Source organism: Ziziphus jujuba, chromosome 4, assembly GCF_031755915.1.
Source record: "Ziziphus jujuba cultivar Dongzao chromosome 4, ASM3175591v1".
In the NCBI taxonomy this organism is placed as follows: Eukaryota; Viridiplantae; Streptophyta; class Magnoliopsida; order Rosales; family Rhamnaceae; genus Ziziphus; species Ziziphus jujuba.
In genome coordinates, this window is record NC_083382.1 from 30218663 (window position 1) to 30235462 (window position 16800).

A 16800-nucleotide genomic window follows, 5' to 3' on the forward strand; every position below is an offset into this window, starting at 1 on the left:
ATTCTCTACTACCAAAAGCCAAGCCATACTTTAGCTACCTAACACAACAGTGTTTTTAGAAAAAATTTGAATATAAAGTAACCAAACATCAAAAAGCAACTAATGACAACAACAAAAGTATCATTACTCTAACAGAAATCAGACAAAATACAGAGCAATTAAAAGGTGGAGGGAAAAAGAGTTACAAACATAAATTAGAATATTCACCGACATGATTAGTCCTCAATGGACCTATCTTGTCCATGTTAAATTATTGGTTTGGAACCATTTTGCCTGAACTCCAACTACAAAGATCATAACCTTTATCCAAGGCTAAGCAGATGGGGATTTGGTTGAAAACTTAAACAGCATCTGATGACTATAAGGCTTTCCAGGACTTACAACTGTTGAATGGAAATTGGGATGATTCACTGCATCAGGGAAACCTTAAGTCTCCAAACATAATGCTGCATGAGGCTGATACACAAATCCACCTTTTCCCTTCACATCCTTGAGAAAGTTGCTCGTGTAGGACTGCATACCAAGAGCATTTGTCCACAGCTTCAACACCCTTCCAGACTTTTTATCATACACCAACGCAGCCGGCATCAATTTGACGCCCGAATCACCATCAAGAGCATAGTTAATGTCATAGCCATGATCTAACATATGTATTTTTCTTCCAACAGCGTGCGGTTTTAGGAAATCATACGGTGTTCCTTTTACAGATGCAATTTCTCCAGTAGGAATGTGATAACTATCAACGGGAGTGAAATGGGATCCAAAGATCAAGATTTCATTGGATAGGATATCACCGCTATTGTGGCCTCCAATGTTCCAGTATATGTGTTGAGCCAGGCTCACAGGTGTGGGTTTGTTTAGAGCAATAGCTTTCATTGATACACTCAATTGCTTGTCCCCAATGAGGAAGTATGTAACTGTGACTAGGACATCACCAGGAAACCTTGTATATAAACACATGACAGATTGAGTATGTGTGGAAAATAAAAAAACAAAAATTAAAGCAAGGTAACAAACTAGATAAACTTGTTATTTATTTATCTATTTATTGGGGTTTGCTGACAATAAAGGCAACCAAAATCCCCAACACGGCTATTAATCATAGATTTTTAGGTCTGAATGAAAATAAAGGCCTGCTTACCTTGTTCGCCATCGAAGCTGCAATAAGTGAAGATACTGTAGGGAGAAGGACCTTTATTATAATGTCTTTTAACTTTCCAAACAACATCTCTGAAACCTATTTTGCCACCTGATAAATAACAATATGAGGAAAGGGGTTTATTGGAATACCAGCATATAAGAGGAGTAAATTTCAGGTTTGAATATGAGACCAACATGTCAGGTCCGTCCAGAATTCCTTCTCCGGAACCCTAGACAAGCCTTGATCCCAGGGAAATACCACCGAACCTTCCAACGGAAAATTCGGCAGCACCTCCCCTAAAGGTAGGACTTACCAAAAATTACCTGCACTGAAAACACACTTCAAAAAACATCCCCTTATTCCTCCCACAATACTACAAATTGATTCCACAAATTTACAGCACTTCAAATAATAACAGCACCAACCCAGTGCATAAATAATAACTACATGTCCAATACAGTATACAGAGCATTATACAGATAATGTGGAATTTATACAAGGACAGATAAAAAGCAATACAGGATGGAGAGGAAAAAGGGAAGAAATACTTCTTGAACCTTCGGCAACAAACTGAGACGTTGGGCTCGCCCCGGACAATCAACGTCTCCAACCTGGACCTAGGGGAACGGAATTTAAGAGTGTGAGATGCTAATCATCTCAGTGAGTGACCCTATCTACTGTACACCTTTAATATTAATAATATACCAAATAAAGGGATTTAATTAACCAATACCGAACAAATAAATAGATAAATAAATAAACATTTAAAGTAACATTTTCTCTCAAATCCCTCACTATTCACTCCATTGGAAATGTTCCCCTTTTAAAACATTTTCACAAAACCCAATATTCGTACCTCCCGAAAAACCAAGGGATCAAATAATTTAATAAACAATAAATAAATAAATACATACCCCAATATATAATTAAAATGTAATAAATTATAGTAAATAATTTTTGAACATTTTTGGGGTTTAAAACATTATTTGCAAATTACACCTGACGCACCACACCATATACCAGTGATGCCCTCCGATACCCAGCGTCCCGAGCACCGACTGGCGGGGAGATTAAAGAGAGAAACTTACAAACGGCACTTCGGCATCCCGACAGTACCGCTGCTGAAACCATCATCCCGGCCAAGGGAGGGGCGGCTGTGGCTAATATCAAACTTGCCTGCCCAGTCCAATGGCAACCACGGGAGAAATAATACTTGCGCGCTAAACCACATAATACTTGCGCGCTACCACGTGTCCATATACCAGAACACCAATACTGTATGAGTGTGTCTAAAATAATTATTATTAACCAACCGTACCGTTTTCCAAAATTACCATAGGAAATATATTAAATTCTCATACTTACCATCCCACATATTTTTATTTAACCAAACCAGTACGAAACCTCGATAACAAATAAACCACAATTTTCTCGAAGTGTGAGGTTCAACAATAAAAATACCGCGGGCATAAATTATAAAATTTAAACAAATATCTTCATAAAATATTTAACCCAATTATGCCCGAAAATAATACTTAAAACCACTTACGAATTATTACCGAAATATAATTTGCTCATGCATAATAAATAAATTAAACCACAATAAAACCATAACCAAATTGTACCACATGATCATAATTTAAATACCAATTAAACATAATTAATTGCCCAAAAATGATATAAAATCCAGACACAATCAATTACTGAAAATACTTGCTCATGTGTAATAAATACCATTTAATCACAATAAAATAATAATCAGGAATTTCTTAATGACCCCCAAAATTTCATTTAGCACCAATGGGTAAATATATATATAAAATAATATTTTTCCCGATTATATTTAAAATACGCCACATGAGCACAAATTACGGATATCAAATAAACACCAAATAAATATAATAAATTGCCCAAAATATTTTTAAAGGTGGGTCACTCACCTGGAGCACGCAATTAAACCATGATCCACCATGGGATCAATTCCACGACTCACCGGTGCTCCTAGAACAAAATTCACACATAGTCAAATAAATTACTATTTTATTCGGGTAAATAATACCCGATACCCGGGGAGTCAAACACAAACGTTAACCAAAATGGTCGAATAATATACCGAATCGAAGCTTGAGCGACGAGGATTACAAATCCGGTCTCCATCGACCCCAATTCCGCCGGAGGTGGTCGGAATTTGGCCGGAAAGCTTTGGTCGGATTTAAACTTGAGGGATCTTTCAAACGGTGGGGATTTTGAGCAATCTAACCTCGGAAATGGACTCAAAGGGGTCAAAAATGGTGGACTAAAGGTATGGGTCGGGCTTGGTTGGTCGGAAACGGCGAGAATCACCGAAAAAACATAACCAGCCGCCGGCTTCACCGGCCCGATTTGGGAGCGTCCGGCGGCGACTGGCCGGGAAATTTGAAGGCCGAGGTCGCGAGGAGGTGGGCTACACCGGTGGCCGGCGCGTGTGGCATTCCGGCGATTGAAATCCGGCCAAACAGTGGTCAAACAGAGAGAGGGAGACAGTCAAAGGAGAGAGAGAGAGGGAACAGTCTGTGCGTGTTTCTTTTTTGTCTCTGTCGGGCTCGGGGAAGAAGAAGGGAAGGAAAGGAAAAAAGAAAGGGAAGGGTGTTTTCCCACGTGGGGAAAAGAAAAGAAAAAGAAAAAGAAAAGAAAAGAAAAAGGAAAAGAAAAAGAAAAAGAAAAAGGAAAATAAAAATAATTAAATAATTAAATAATAATATTATTATTTAAAATAATAATAAAAATAATTTGATTTTCAACATGGTTGACATGTGGCATTTCACCATGGTGACATATGGTCACTTTCATTAAGTCACACGTGGCACAACATTACGCGTTTAAAAAATAATATTAAAATAATACAGTATTTAAAAAACTCTACAGGTCCATAACTTTCAAACCACATGTCCAAATCGAACGTGCCGCTAGTCTACGGACTCGTATCGACAAGCACTCCACAACCATGCATGAATCAAAACTCAACCTTGCATGAATAAAAAGTCAACTCCGGCACCCCTTGGACAGTTTGGACCTCAACTTGTTTTGCTCATAACTTTCAAACCGTAGCTCCGTTTTCAACGTGCTACTAGTCTACGAACTCGTGCCAATGTGTACTTCGTAACGGTACCTCAGTCAACCTAGAATTCCAACCGGATCAAAAAGTCAACTTTTGGCCCCTTGGTCAACGGTCAACGTGCAAAAATTTTCGACATGGTTCGGGACGGGGTGTTACAAACATAACATGAAGCATATTTTCCCATTCATTAGCAACTTATAAAGGGTTCCATTCAATTTGAATTGGGCGCCTCCAATTTGGTTAGCAACCCTTCCGACAATAGAACCAACGTATGATGTATCATTCTACAAATGTTTTGCTAATTTACAGTTACGTCAAAGTTATATCATACATCTTGATGTAAGAAAAAACAAAGCAATAAGTCCTTAATTAGGATAAGAATTTATATGGCAAATGTTTTGCATTATGAATGGATGGTATTGTATATATATATATATATATATTGGACATTTATGTTGGACTATATCTCAGGTGCATCAATTGGCTGCCATGGTTTGATCTAGGTATTCAGAATTTTAAACTTTGATAGAAACTACGTTAAATTACCATTATTTTTGTAAACTTAATTATTAGAATGCAAGTTTACTATATATCTCAAGTTATGTCAACATTGTAACACCCCGTCCCGAATCGCACCGGAATCCGTGCACGTTGATCGAGGTTGACCGTTGACCGTTGACCAAAGGGGTCAAAAGTTGACTTTTTGACTCGGTGAGAATTTTGAGTTGACTAGGGTACCGTGGCGAAGTGCATGACGCCCTGAGTTCGTAGACTAGTAGCACGTCGAAAACGGAGCTACGGTTTGAAAGTTATGGGCAAAACAAGTTGAAGTGTAAACTATCTAAAAGGTGCCGGGAGTTGACTTTTTCTTGTGATGTAATTGTGAGTTGACTCTTGTATGGTTGTAAAGTACTCGTCGATACGAGTTCATAGACTAGCAGCACGCTTAAATCGGACATGTGGTTAAAAAGTTATGGACGTTTGAAGTTTACCGGATACCGTATTATTTTAATGTTTTTGGGTCGTGAACAGTGAAATGCCACGTGTCAGCTTCTGAGTGGTCCACGTGGCATGAACAGTGTCACGCAGGGTTTTAATTTTGAAAAACTCTCGGGGAAGAGAGAGAAAGAGAGAGAAGAGAGAGAAAGAGAGAGAGGAGAGAGAAAGAGAGAGAGAGGACCCGCCGGCCGCCGGTCATTTTCACGTTTTTCCGGCCTAGTTACTGTACACGCGCCGGCCAGCCAGATTGCCCACCTCATTTCCGGCAAAACCTCCAAATTGCACGGCGAACGGCCGCCGGACGCGCCCGGATCGGACGTCCGAAGTTTGGCGGCGATTTTTCCCCTCCACCGCCGGCCACCGCGAATCGGCACTATTCCGGCTGATATACAGTACACGCGCCATACACCCATCATCCTCTCCTCAAGTCCGGCCTACCCACCAAAAATCACGGCCATCGGACCACCGACGCGCCGGGATCGGAGCGTTTTCCGGCGAGGGGTCGAAAATCTTCAAACGGTGATTTCTCCGCCGTCCGACCTCCGTTTTGCTCACCGTCGGTCCCGTTGGATTGCTCTCCTCACGATCTACAAATCTGCAAAATTTCACAGCAAACGGCCACCGCCGGAAAATACTGTTCCGGCGACGGTTGCCGGTGACGTGGCGGCCCGCCGGAAAATACTGTTCCGGCGAGTACCCGAAAATTCCGGCCAGCTCCAGTCCGCAGTGTTCGACCTCCTGAACCCAAATCCGACTTCCGTTTCCGCCAATTCGCGACGGTTTGGGAGAATTGCGGAGCCGAAACCCGGAAAGCTTCCCGACGAAATTCAAACCCCGTCGGGTACGATCATCGAAAATTAAGACCGGATCTGTGATTAGCATCACTCGAGCTTCGATTCGGTATATAACTCGTAAATTCTAGATATCGTTTGTGTTTTGACCCCCCGGGTACCGGGTATTATTTACCCGAATAAAATATTAATTTATTTGACTGTCTGTGAATTTTGTTCTAGGAGCACCGGTGAGTCGTAGAATTGATCCCGTAGTGGATCATGGGTTAATTGCGTGCTCCAGGTGAGTGACCCACCTTCAAATTAATTTTGGGGAATTTAATTGATGAATATATTATGTGTGAATTAAATATTTGGAATTTAATATCTATGTGCCAAATATTTATTGGATTTATTGTAGAATTATTTATGAATTTATTGGATTTAAGAAAATGCGAATTCTACAAATTTATGCCATGTGGAATTATTTTATGGTTTTGAGGATTTTGAAATTGGTGTGGTTTTAATGGTAAATTGGGCATGATTTGATTTTCAAATATTTCAAAGAAAATATTTGGTTATATTGGTGATTTCAATTTTTATGAAATATGCCCATAAAATATTATGGGATTTGATTATGATATTTCGAGAAATTATTTATGCTTGGAAAAAAATGTGGATATTTGAATTGATGGATTTGGAAGTTGGTGGATTTGAAAATCATGGAATTTATGGTATGGATTATAAGGAAATTGTGGAGAATTTCCCGGTTCAAGCGGATGGATTATGCCCGCTATGCTTATGAAAAATGTGAAATTTGTTTTATGATTTAAATTTATGGATTTTATAATTTTTAGATGCACCGTGCACGTACTGGTGTTCTGATTATGTGATATGGTATATGTGATATGGTTAGTGTGCACACGGTTGTGATTAGCGCGCAGGTGGGTGTGATTAGCGCGCAGGTGATGTGATTAGCGCGCAGGTGGGTGTGAGTAGCGCGCGGTTGATATTATGAGGGTGTCCTGTGGATGCCATCGGAGAGGGCGGCCACCCCCCTTTGGCCGGGACACCAGGTTAGCAGCGGCGCAGTGGGACGCCACGCGACCGTATGCCGGTTTCTTTCTATAACCTCCTGTCTGGCGGTACCTTGGGACGCTGGGTACTGTTGGCGCCACTGGTATATAGTGGGTGCATCAAATGATTTTCAGAACTGTGTTTTAAAAATAAAATGTTTGGAAACTGAATTGGAATTAAAAATATAATTGTTACCGCTTCTGGTATTTAATTGATGTCTTGGTTTTCGGGGAATATGGATAAAGGGTTTTGTGAAATTGTTTTCAAAGGGGAACCTTTCCAACTTAGAGAATTGTAAGGGTTTTGAGAGAAAATATTATTTCCAAATAATTATTATTTATACTTATTACTGTGATATTATATGGTATAGTAGTAGGGTCGCTCACTGAGATGATTAGCATCTCACACTCTTAAATTCCGTTCCTCTAGGTACCAGGTTGTCGGCGTTCACTCGGAGCGGACTTGATCTTCCTCGCTGTTTTAGTTCGGCAGTACCCTGTTATTCTTTTATTGCAGTTGTAATATTTCTTTCACTCTTGTTGTATTTATTTTGCACTGGATTACTGTATTTATTTATTTTTAAGTGCTGCAATTTGTGGAATCGATTTGTAGTACTGTGGGAGGAATAAGGGGATAATTTTAGAAGTGTGTTTTCAGTGCAGGGAATTTTGTGGTAAGTAAATCCCTTAGGGGAGGCTCTGCCGGATTTTCCGTTGGAAGGTTCGGTAGGGTTTCCCTGGGATCAGGGCTGTCTAGGGTTCCGGGGAAGGAATTCTGGACGGGTCCTGACAACATAAATATGGCAATGAAAGTACTAGTGGCATGTATGATGGGAAGGATTAAACAATATATAAATAAATTAAATATCCATTCTATTTGTAAATCTTTTTTTCTTTCCTTTTTTTTTTTCTTTTTGCTGAAAAAATATCCAGTCTTATGTTTGGTACAACAAATTCACCTAAATATTAAATCCCTGATATATGAAATAATCTCAATTTCACGAGTATAAGGAGTACAATTACACAAATGGGCTAAATACAAGCTTTTGAAGCCAGAACTCCTATCCCTTCCCAGTCTCTTAATCCCATCTTTTTAAATCTCTCATCTTCCTTTTTTCAATTTTTTTTGTTACAATTTGAAAAAGGGTTAAAAAGGTTAGAATTGTAAACTTTGAAGTGCATTCTCAATAGTTTTACCATTTAACCAAAACTAACTACAAATATAATAATCACTCGTTTTCCTGCCCTCCAAACTTTCTCACCTATATATATCTCTTAAAATTTTTATAGGATGTTACAATTTTTTAAAGAATACACTTTAATGAAACACAATATATTATCCTTGGTAAAATATATAATATATATCTTTTCAATGACAATTAGTCCAATATACTACATCAAATATATTAAAAAGTTTAAACTATTCAAATCCAGTCTAACTCAATTCAATCGTAAACAAAAAGTCAAACTCTTTTCTCTTTCAATTTTACTGGTACTTAATCATACTTCTTCCATCAACACAAAAAATCAAATAGAGAGACTTTATCGTTTTCCTTCATTCTAAATGACAACAATTTTCAGGATCCGTCCAAGATCCCTTATCGGAACCCTAGACAAGCTCTGATCCCAGGAAAACCCTACCGGACCTTCCAACGGAAAATCCGACAGAACCTCCCATAAGGGTTGGACTTACCACAAATTTCCTACACTGAAAACACACTTCTATATACATACCGCCTTATTACTCCACCTTACTACAATTTAATTCCACAATAATCAGCACTTCCATAAATTAAACAGGAAACTAATGCAGTATTTAATAAAATATATCCAATACAGTATACAGAGCATCATAGGATGCAATTAAGTATGGAAGTTATACAACAAAGGATGGAAAGAAATATTACAATAGAAATAAATGAAAAGAAAGAGAACTCCTCAAAATACAATAGCAACGAAGGTTAAGCTCGCTCCGGACGAACATCTACCAATCTTTGTACCTAGGGGAACATATTTAAAAATATGAGATGCTAATCATCTCAGTGAGTGATCTTATCCAATATACAATTATAATAGCAACGATAGTCATAGTACACTTTAATAATTAAGAATAAATAAGTAAATAATTAATAATTAATTAAAAATAATATTTTCTCTCAAAACCCTCACCATTCACTCCGTTGGAAAGATTTCCCTTTTAAAACATTTTCGCAAAATCGAATATTTTATGCCCCAAAAACCAAGGAATAATTAATTTAATAAAAATTTAAATAATCCAAATACGAATAAAATATAATTAAAAAATTTGATTTAATAAACTAAAATAAACAATCTCAAAATATAATTTAAATAATTACAAACAATCATGTAAAATAAGTGGTAAAAAATATATTATAAAATTCATTTTGAAATATTCAATCGTTTTAAAATAAGTGTCATAAAATATGAATCAATACATTTTAGAAAAATACTAATTGAAAATAGGTGATAAAACAAGTTATATATATTTAATTTAAATACTATTTTAAAACTTTAGGATTTGAAATTTATATATGAAAAATAATACTTGACGCACCACACTATATACCAGTTATGCCCTACGATACCCAGCATCCCGAGCACCATCCGGCGGGAGGTTAAAGAGAGAAACTTGCATACGGTCACTTCAGCGTCCCGACAGCACCGCTGCTTAAACCGTCAACTCGGCCATGGAGGGGGGCGACTTATGACCAATATCAAACTTGCCAGCCCTCGGTCCGATGGCAACTCACGGGAGACATTATAACTTGTGCGCTGATCTACATACACAGTACAGAACACCAGTACTGTATGAGTGCGTCTAAAACAAATAACCATATTATTTTAAAATAATAATAATAATTTTTCCAAAACTCACCGTGGGAATCATACCATTTTTTAAATTCACAATCCCACATTTTTTCTTTAATATCTCCGGTGTAAAATCATCAATAATAATATACAAATAACTTTTCCTAAATCATAAAATCAATCCAATAATATTTCAAGGGCATAATTATATAATTTGAAAGCACCAAACTTAAACAAATATTTTTCTTGAAATACCTAAAATCAAATCATGCCCATAAATAAGCAAACGTATAAATACAGGTTTTGAACTCAATACTTTAATACAATTATTTTTCTCAAAATCTTAAAATCAATTTATATCAAAATCACATATTTCATATTTGCTTAAATCCACATAAGTACATTTATTATACGCAATAAATTCCATAATATAAATTTAACAATAATCGATCATAATTTAAATCCATAACTTCTTTAAAATCAAATATATGAATTCCATGCAATATATGCTTAAATCAATAAACTTTTGGCATCATAAATTCAAAAATAAATTTAATAACAATTTAAAACATAATTTATTTAAAAACCCAAAATATAATTTTTGATGCAATGAATAAACTAAGTCAACATAAATCATCATCATAAGCTCAAATAACAATCTCTTCAATATTAAACATATATAGCACATTTTCATAAATTCAATTAGCACCATATATATATATATATATTTTTTTTTTTTTCACAATCCCAAAATATAGTTCGGTGACATTACATATATTAATTAATCATAATTTGGAATTATAAATTTTAAATATCAATTCCTCTCAATATCAACGTATTTATTTTCCATAATTTCAAATAACACAAAATATATATTTTTAATAGTCCTCAAAATAGTTTTAAAGTGGGTCACTCACCTCAAGTACATGTATCAATCAAGATCCTCTGCAGGATCAGCTCCACTATCCACACGTGCACCTAAAATATCCACAATACATAAAACTAATTATTTTAATATTTTAATCGGATAACTTCCAAATAGGTATCCGGGGAGCGAACACAAACGACAACCAAAATTTACGAGTGATACACTGAATCAAAGCTTGTGAAATGAGGATTACGAATCTGGTCTCACTTTCCAAAGATCGAACCTGAGGTGGTCGGAATCTTGTCAGAAAGGTGTCAGGTTTTGGATCTTCAGATCTCACAAACCGCCTTGAGTTGGAGGAAACTGACCTCAGATTTGGGTTCAAGGGGTCGAAACTAGTGGGAAAAGATGGACGGTGTAACTGGGAACTCGCCGGAAAGTCAATTTCCCGACAAGCAACCGTGGTCACTGGAACCTGTCATTGCCAGCAGTGCGTCCGGTGGCCATTGGTTGTGATTTTTTGGAGGAGATGTAGATCAGAGGATGGGCGAATGGATGGGACCGGTGGTGAGGCAAACAGAGGTCAGAATGGAGAGAAATCTGGGTTTGAAGCAATCGGTGCCGCTGCTGAAAAAAGTCTCGATCTGGGCGCGTCGACGGTCGGGTGGCTGCCAGATTTGGCTGACCGGCCGGTTTTTAAGTGGACTTCAAGGTGGGGTGGCGCGTGTATGGAAAGGGTGGCCAAAAAATGGCAAATCGGAGGTGGCCGGTGATGGTCTCTCCTCTCTCTCTCCTCCCCTCTCTCTCTCTCTCTCTCTCTCTCCGATCGCACGGCTCACACACGGGTTTGAGCCAATAAGAAACCATCCTATGGGTGCCACTGTGCACTCACAGGAAAGGCTGAGGGCTTGACATATGGCGCACATTTTTCACAATAACACCATTTAATTTAAAATAATATAAAATAATACTGTATCTGAAAAAATTTGCGAGTCCATAATTTTTTAACCTGATGTTCAAATTAGGCATGCCGCTAGTCTATAGACTCGTACCGATGAGTACTTTACAACCCTACAAGAGTCAAATGAAAATTCTACGTAAATAAAAAGTCAAACTTGGCACCATTGGACAACTTGGACAGCAACTTGCCTTGCGCATAACTTTCAAATGGTATCTCCGATTTCGACGTGCTACTAGTCTACGAACTCAAGACGATACATACTTTAAAATGGTGCCTCGATCAATGCAAAATTCCATCCAGAACAAAAAGTCAAAATTTTGACCCTCTTGGTCAACAGTCAACTTCGGTCAACGTGCAAAAATTTCGACGTACTTTGGGACGGGGTGTTACAACAATGCAATTATTGATAAAAGATCGTAAAAGAGATAGACAAGGCAATTACATTGTAAGCAATCCAACTTGTTCCACAATTGTATGGATCATATGGATCCATATCCCAACTGTATATTATCTATTATGCGGAAATCTATAATTAAGGAAACTGCTGAGAGAAGTGGAAACCAGTGCAGCAATCTAAAGCGGTTGAGATCAACAAAAAAGAAGAAGAAGAAGAAGAATAAGAAGAAGATAATCATAGTCAAATGTCCCAAGACCCTCTTTTTTCCGAACCGGCTTCTCAATTGTCAACTTGCAGTTTTCTAATTATTATTACTATTATTATACCATTAGCTTAGGCTATGTTTAAGGTTGTTTTTAAACCTCTAAAAAAATTATGGAAGAATTTTTTATAAACTATATTGTTTACTCAAAAAAAAAAAGAAAAAAACTTTAGTAAACATATAAAAATCAGGTTCTCCAACAACCACCCCTTCAAAAATTTGGAATTGAAGAGGCTACAAGAATAGCTTCTCAACTTTTCTAACACAATCAAGATTTTAATTTAATTACTAATATAGCCTCCAAATAATATCTAAATGTTAGATTAAATCTAATTATATTAGTTATATTATTAAAAATACAAATATATTAATAAAGATATTCTAAGAAAGAGTATGCAAGAACGAAGGTAAAAACACAAGGATGTTAAATATAAACGAAATTATAGAGTAAAACGAAAAGCTAACCATGTAATCCTTGACTGAATCATACCCAAGAACCACGTCAGCAAGCTTTCCTGAAAAGCATCTCCCAAAAAGACATAGCATTAGAATATGAAAAGAAAGACATTAGAATTTCTTGTAAAGAAGAAGTATAATAAATAATTCATAGAAGGGAGTATTATTAATTGTGAAGAAGCAAACCAACCATGTCTGTCAGGGAGAAGAAGAGAGATGATTGTTGCACCCTAGTTAGTGAAGTTGATAGAGAAGCCACCTTTTCTAAGCTCATATATACCAACCTTTCGGTTGGTTGCAAAAACACTAGCAGACATAGCAGTCGCTAGGATGGTAAAACAAAGCAGCACAGCTATGCTATTGCTTGCCATTTTCTTACTCAAAATCTTCATACCAGAACAGATAGTTGGGATATTGCCCAGTTTGTGAATTTTGGAGGTCGTTTGATAATTTTTCTATTTTTGGATCAATTAATTAATCATCGGATAAATTCAAACCGTGTTTGGATAAAATTGGTCAAATTGGTTACAATTGTAGTTGGATTAGTGAAATTAGATATTATTAGGACCCATTAGAAGGTTCAATTTTGAAAGATTAGCCTTTGTGTGAAAAGCCCCCAATTTGGATATTGGGTCCTAAGGATATGCAGTATAATTAGATCGTTCAGTGTCCAATTTATGTAATTTTAGAGTGGTATAAATTATTTTAAGACATTTGGTTCATACAAATGTCTTTAGTTTAGTTATTGAAGTCTAAGAAATATTTTATTATATTACAGGCATTTGAGTTTAGCCTATAAACGATCTTGTAGAGGAGTAGGAGTGAGCATCTGGAATACTGTGAGTGGTTATAATTTTAAAAATATTTTGGATATATAGTATAATATATATATATATATATATGGTTTGAATATTTTACGTATATACCATTAGATTGAAATACTTGTTTTATGCATATATAAATATCTGCTTTTACATATATGTGTTATTATTTTATGTGGATTTTGATAAGATTTTAAATGGTTTCTAACTTTGATGAGTTCATAGTGAACTTGCAAATTATATTAATTAAATATGCTGGTATTTGAATTGAGATTTTAAATCATTTTGGGAAATAATTGATTTGAGAAAGCAGATTGAAAATTATATGATTTTAAGCATATCCAAATATTTTATAAATTTATGTGTTCAAAATTGGTTTATGGTGAATATATTTCACTATGATAATTTTAGTTTTAACATGAAATGATGATTTGAAATTTTTGAGATATTTAAATAAATGGTTGAATTTGAATATTAAAGTATTATTTATGATATAGTATTGTTGGAAAAGTATATATGATCTTATAATATTGTTTTAAGGATACTGTAGTGGTTATTTTTAATTGATATACCATATAGTACCAGAGTTTCGGTTCAGTATTATATTACATCGCGCTGGGTTTGCCACAGTGCCATGAGGTTGGCTTCACCCAACGGTTTGTTATTGCCACGGACCATGAGGTCGGGGTTTATCCTGATCGTGAGGTTGGATACGCCTTGACGGTTTATTATTTTCCATGATGCCTTCATATATTAAGGATCTTGAGGTGGGTATATCCCACGGTTTACAGTTTGGTACATCGAATGGTACATTGTATATGTTTTGAGTATATTGATGGTTTTCAAATATTGTGGTTATTACTATACTTTTGTAATAATTTTGTGGAACTGTGTTTATAATATTTACGCTCAATTTTTACATCTTGATTAAGGCATTTTATGATATTATATTGATTATTCACTTCATACATTTTGAGCATCCATTTCATGATATTGAATTGGGTACAAGTTTAGGTTCTGTGAAATGATTTTTAAACGAGAAACTTTTCAAACGAGTAGAACGAAAGGTCTTGAGAGAAAGATTTTACGAAAACAAATTATTATTTTTTTATTATACTATGCTACTCACTGAGATTTATTTATTTCACGTTTTATTGTTTTAAATCCATTCCCCTAGTAGATTTGTTCCTTCCATGACAGCAACAGTATTATCTTTTCTTTATCTTACCTTTATCTTTCCGGATATTGTTTATTTCTTATTTGTACTTCTAAACTTTGTTAACACTCTTAGAATACTCTAATTTAAATATTGAACACAGTAGAGACCATATTACTTATGTGTGTAGTTATGGCCTGTGGTATAATAGGCCAGTTGTAGACTTTGTGCTGTTGTGGATTTATTTATATTTATATATTGAGGTATTATTAGTAATGCATGTGTTTGTTGTCCATGTTTTAAAGTGAGGTTCCATTGGATATACTCTAAGGATTGTCCAATGGAACTTCACTAGGCAATACAAGCCCAGAGATCCTGGGAGGATTCCTGGGGCGGATCCTATCATCAATTCTTATAATGTTGGGCCAAACTCTAAAACATACTCAGTAATTAAAAAGTAATCTAAAAATAAATTTAACACAGAGGATATTTTCAGATTCCTAATGTGAAAATTAGGGGGGGGGGGGGGAAGAATGAAGAGGAGCACGTAATTTCTTCCTGTAGCACATGGATGCAACTGCCATATAGTGCCACCAGAAAGAATATCAAAACGTTTGACTTTTATCAAAATATGGAAGAGTAGCTTGTAGTCCTCGTGGAAGCATATGACTCTGCCACTAAATAAGGTAATCAACATCTAAGAGCCAATTATTATTAGGGATATTGGTAGCAAAGCACTCCAAATTTTATCGAAGTTGACACATTACACTTTAAACTTTTTTTCTGGCATTTTGCATCCTAAACTTCCTTTTTAATTGCACCGTTGCCTCACACGTGTGAGGTACCTAATCATTCCGTTATGCATTTTTGATTTTTAAAAAAAAAAAAAAACCAACGGTGCAAATAAAAAGGAAGTTTGGGGTGCAAAATGCCAGAAAAAAAAAATTTAAGGTACAATGTATCACCTTCGATAAAATTCGAAATGCTTGGCTGTCAATATCCCTTATTATTATTATTATTTATTCAGGACACACAACAAAGCTTTTTTTTTTTTCTCCAAAATATTAATTATAAGTCAAACAGAAACAGATGAAACTAGCCCTATGGCAAAATAGCTACTCATTGAATCGAAATGGTACACGTGTCGGTTTAACCATCTATATAGACTTGTGGGTCCATGAGCTGCCCAACTGAAATATTGTTAAGACACCCCACAGAAGATACTTTTATCTTGCAAGAAATAAATTGTTAGAATTACAGATTCCATTGTTGGTCGAAGCTTAGGATTGGCATTTAAGCAGGCGAATGAAATTGCAGAAACAAGAACCACATCCTCCGCATCCAACTTACTTCTTGGGGATGCTAAGCGTTTGTCTAGTACTTGTATTAGTGACAGATTTTGGGTGGATGATGATGATAACGATGATAGCAATACTTGTGGATGCTTTCCCGTTAGTGTTTCAAGTGCCACCATTCCAAAACTATATATGTCGCTTTTTTCTGTAATGGCAATTGTATAAGCAAGCTCTGCATTTCAAAACAAAAACGAATATATGAGATAAAAGTACTCTGTTCTTCTTCTATAAGAGAGGGTAAATAAATTAATAAAATGAAATGGTATTCAGGGTCATTTATATATGACTGACCTGGAGCCATATAACAATAAGTACCAACAAGTATGGTACTTTGAGTGGACGAACTAGGATCCAGCAGTTTTGCTTGCCAAAATCAGAAACAACAGCCTCGAGTTCCAAGTTGAGTAGAATGTTGTTGCTGGATACATCGCGATGAACAATCGGTGGACTGCAACCATGATGCAGGTAACATAAGGCATTCACTATGCCTTTTACAACATTCACCCTTTTTCTCCAATTCAATTCCGCAGCATCAGTATCATTGTTTAGGACAAAGAACAAGCTCCCTTTTTCCATGTATTCATATATCAAAAACATGCATCTTCTATGTAA

General features: G+C 36.0%; 1 pseudogene; it reads right to left on the minus strand.

Annotated features, from left to right (window-relative positions):
- Positions 1 to 312: 312 nt before the first annotated feature.
- LOC132803594 (uncharacterized) lies at positions 313 to 16764 on the minus strand (annotated as a pseudogene).
- Between the last annotated feature and the right edge of the window lie 36 nt (positions 16765 to 16800).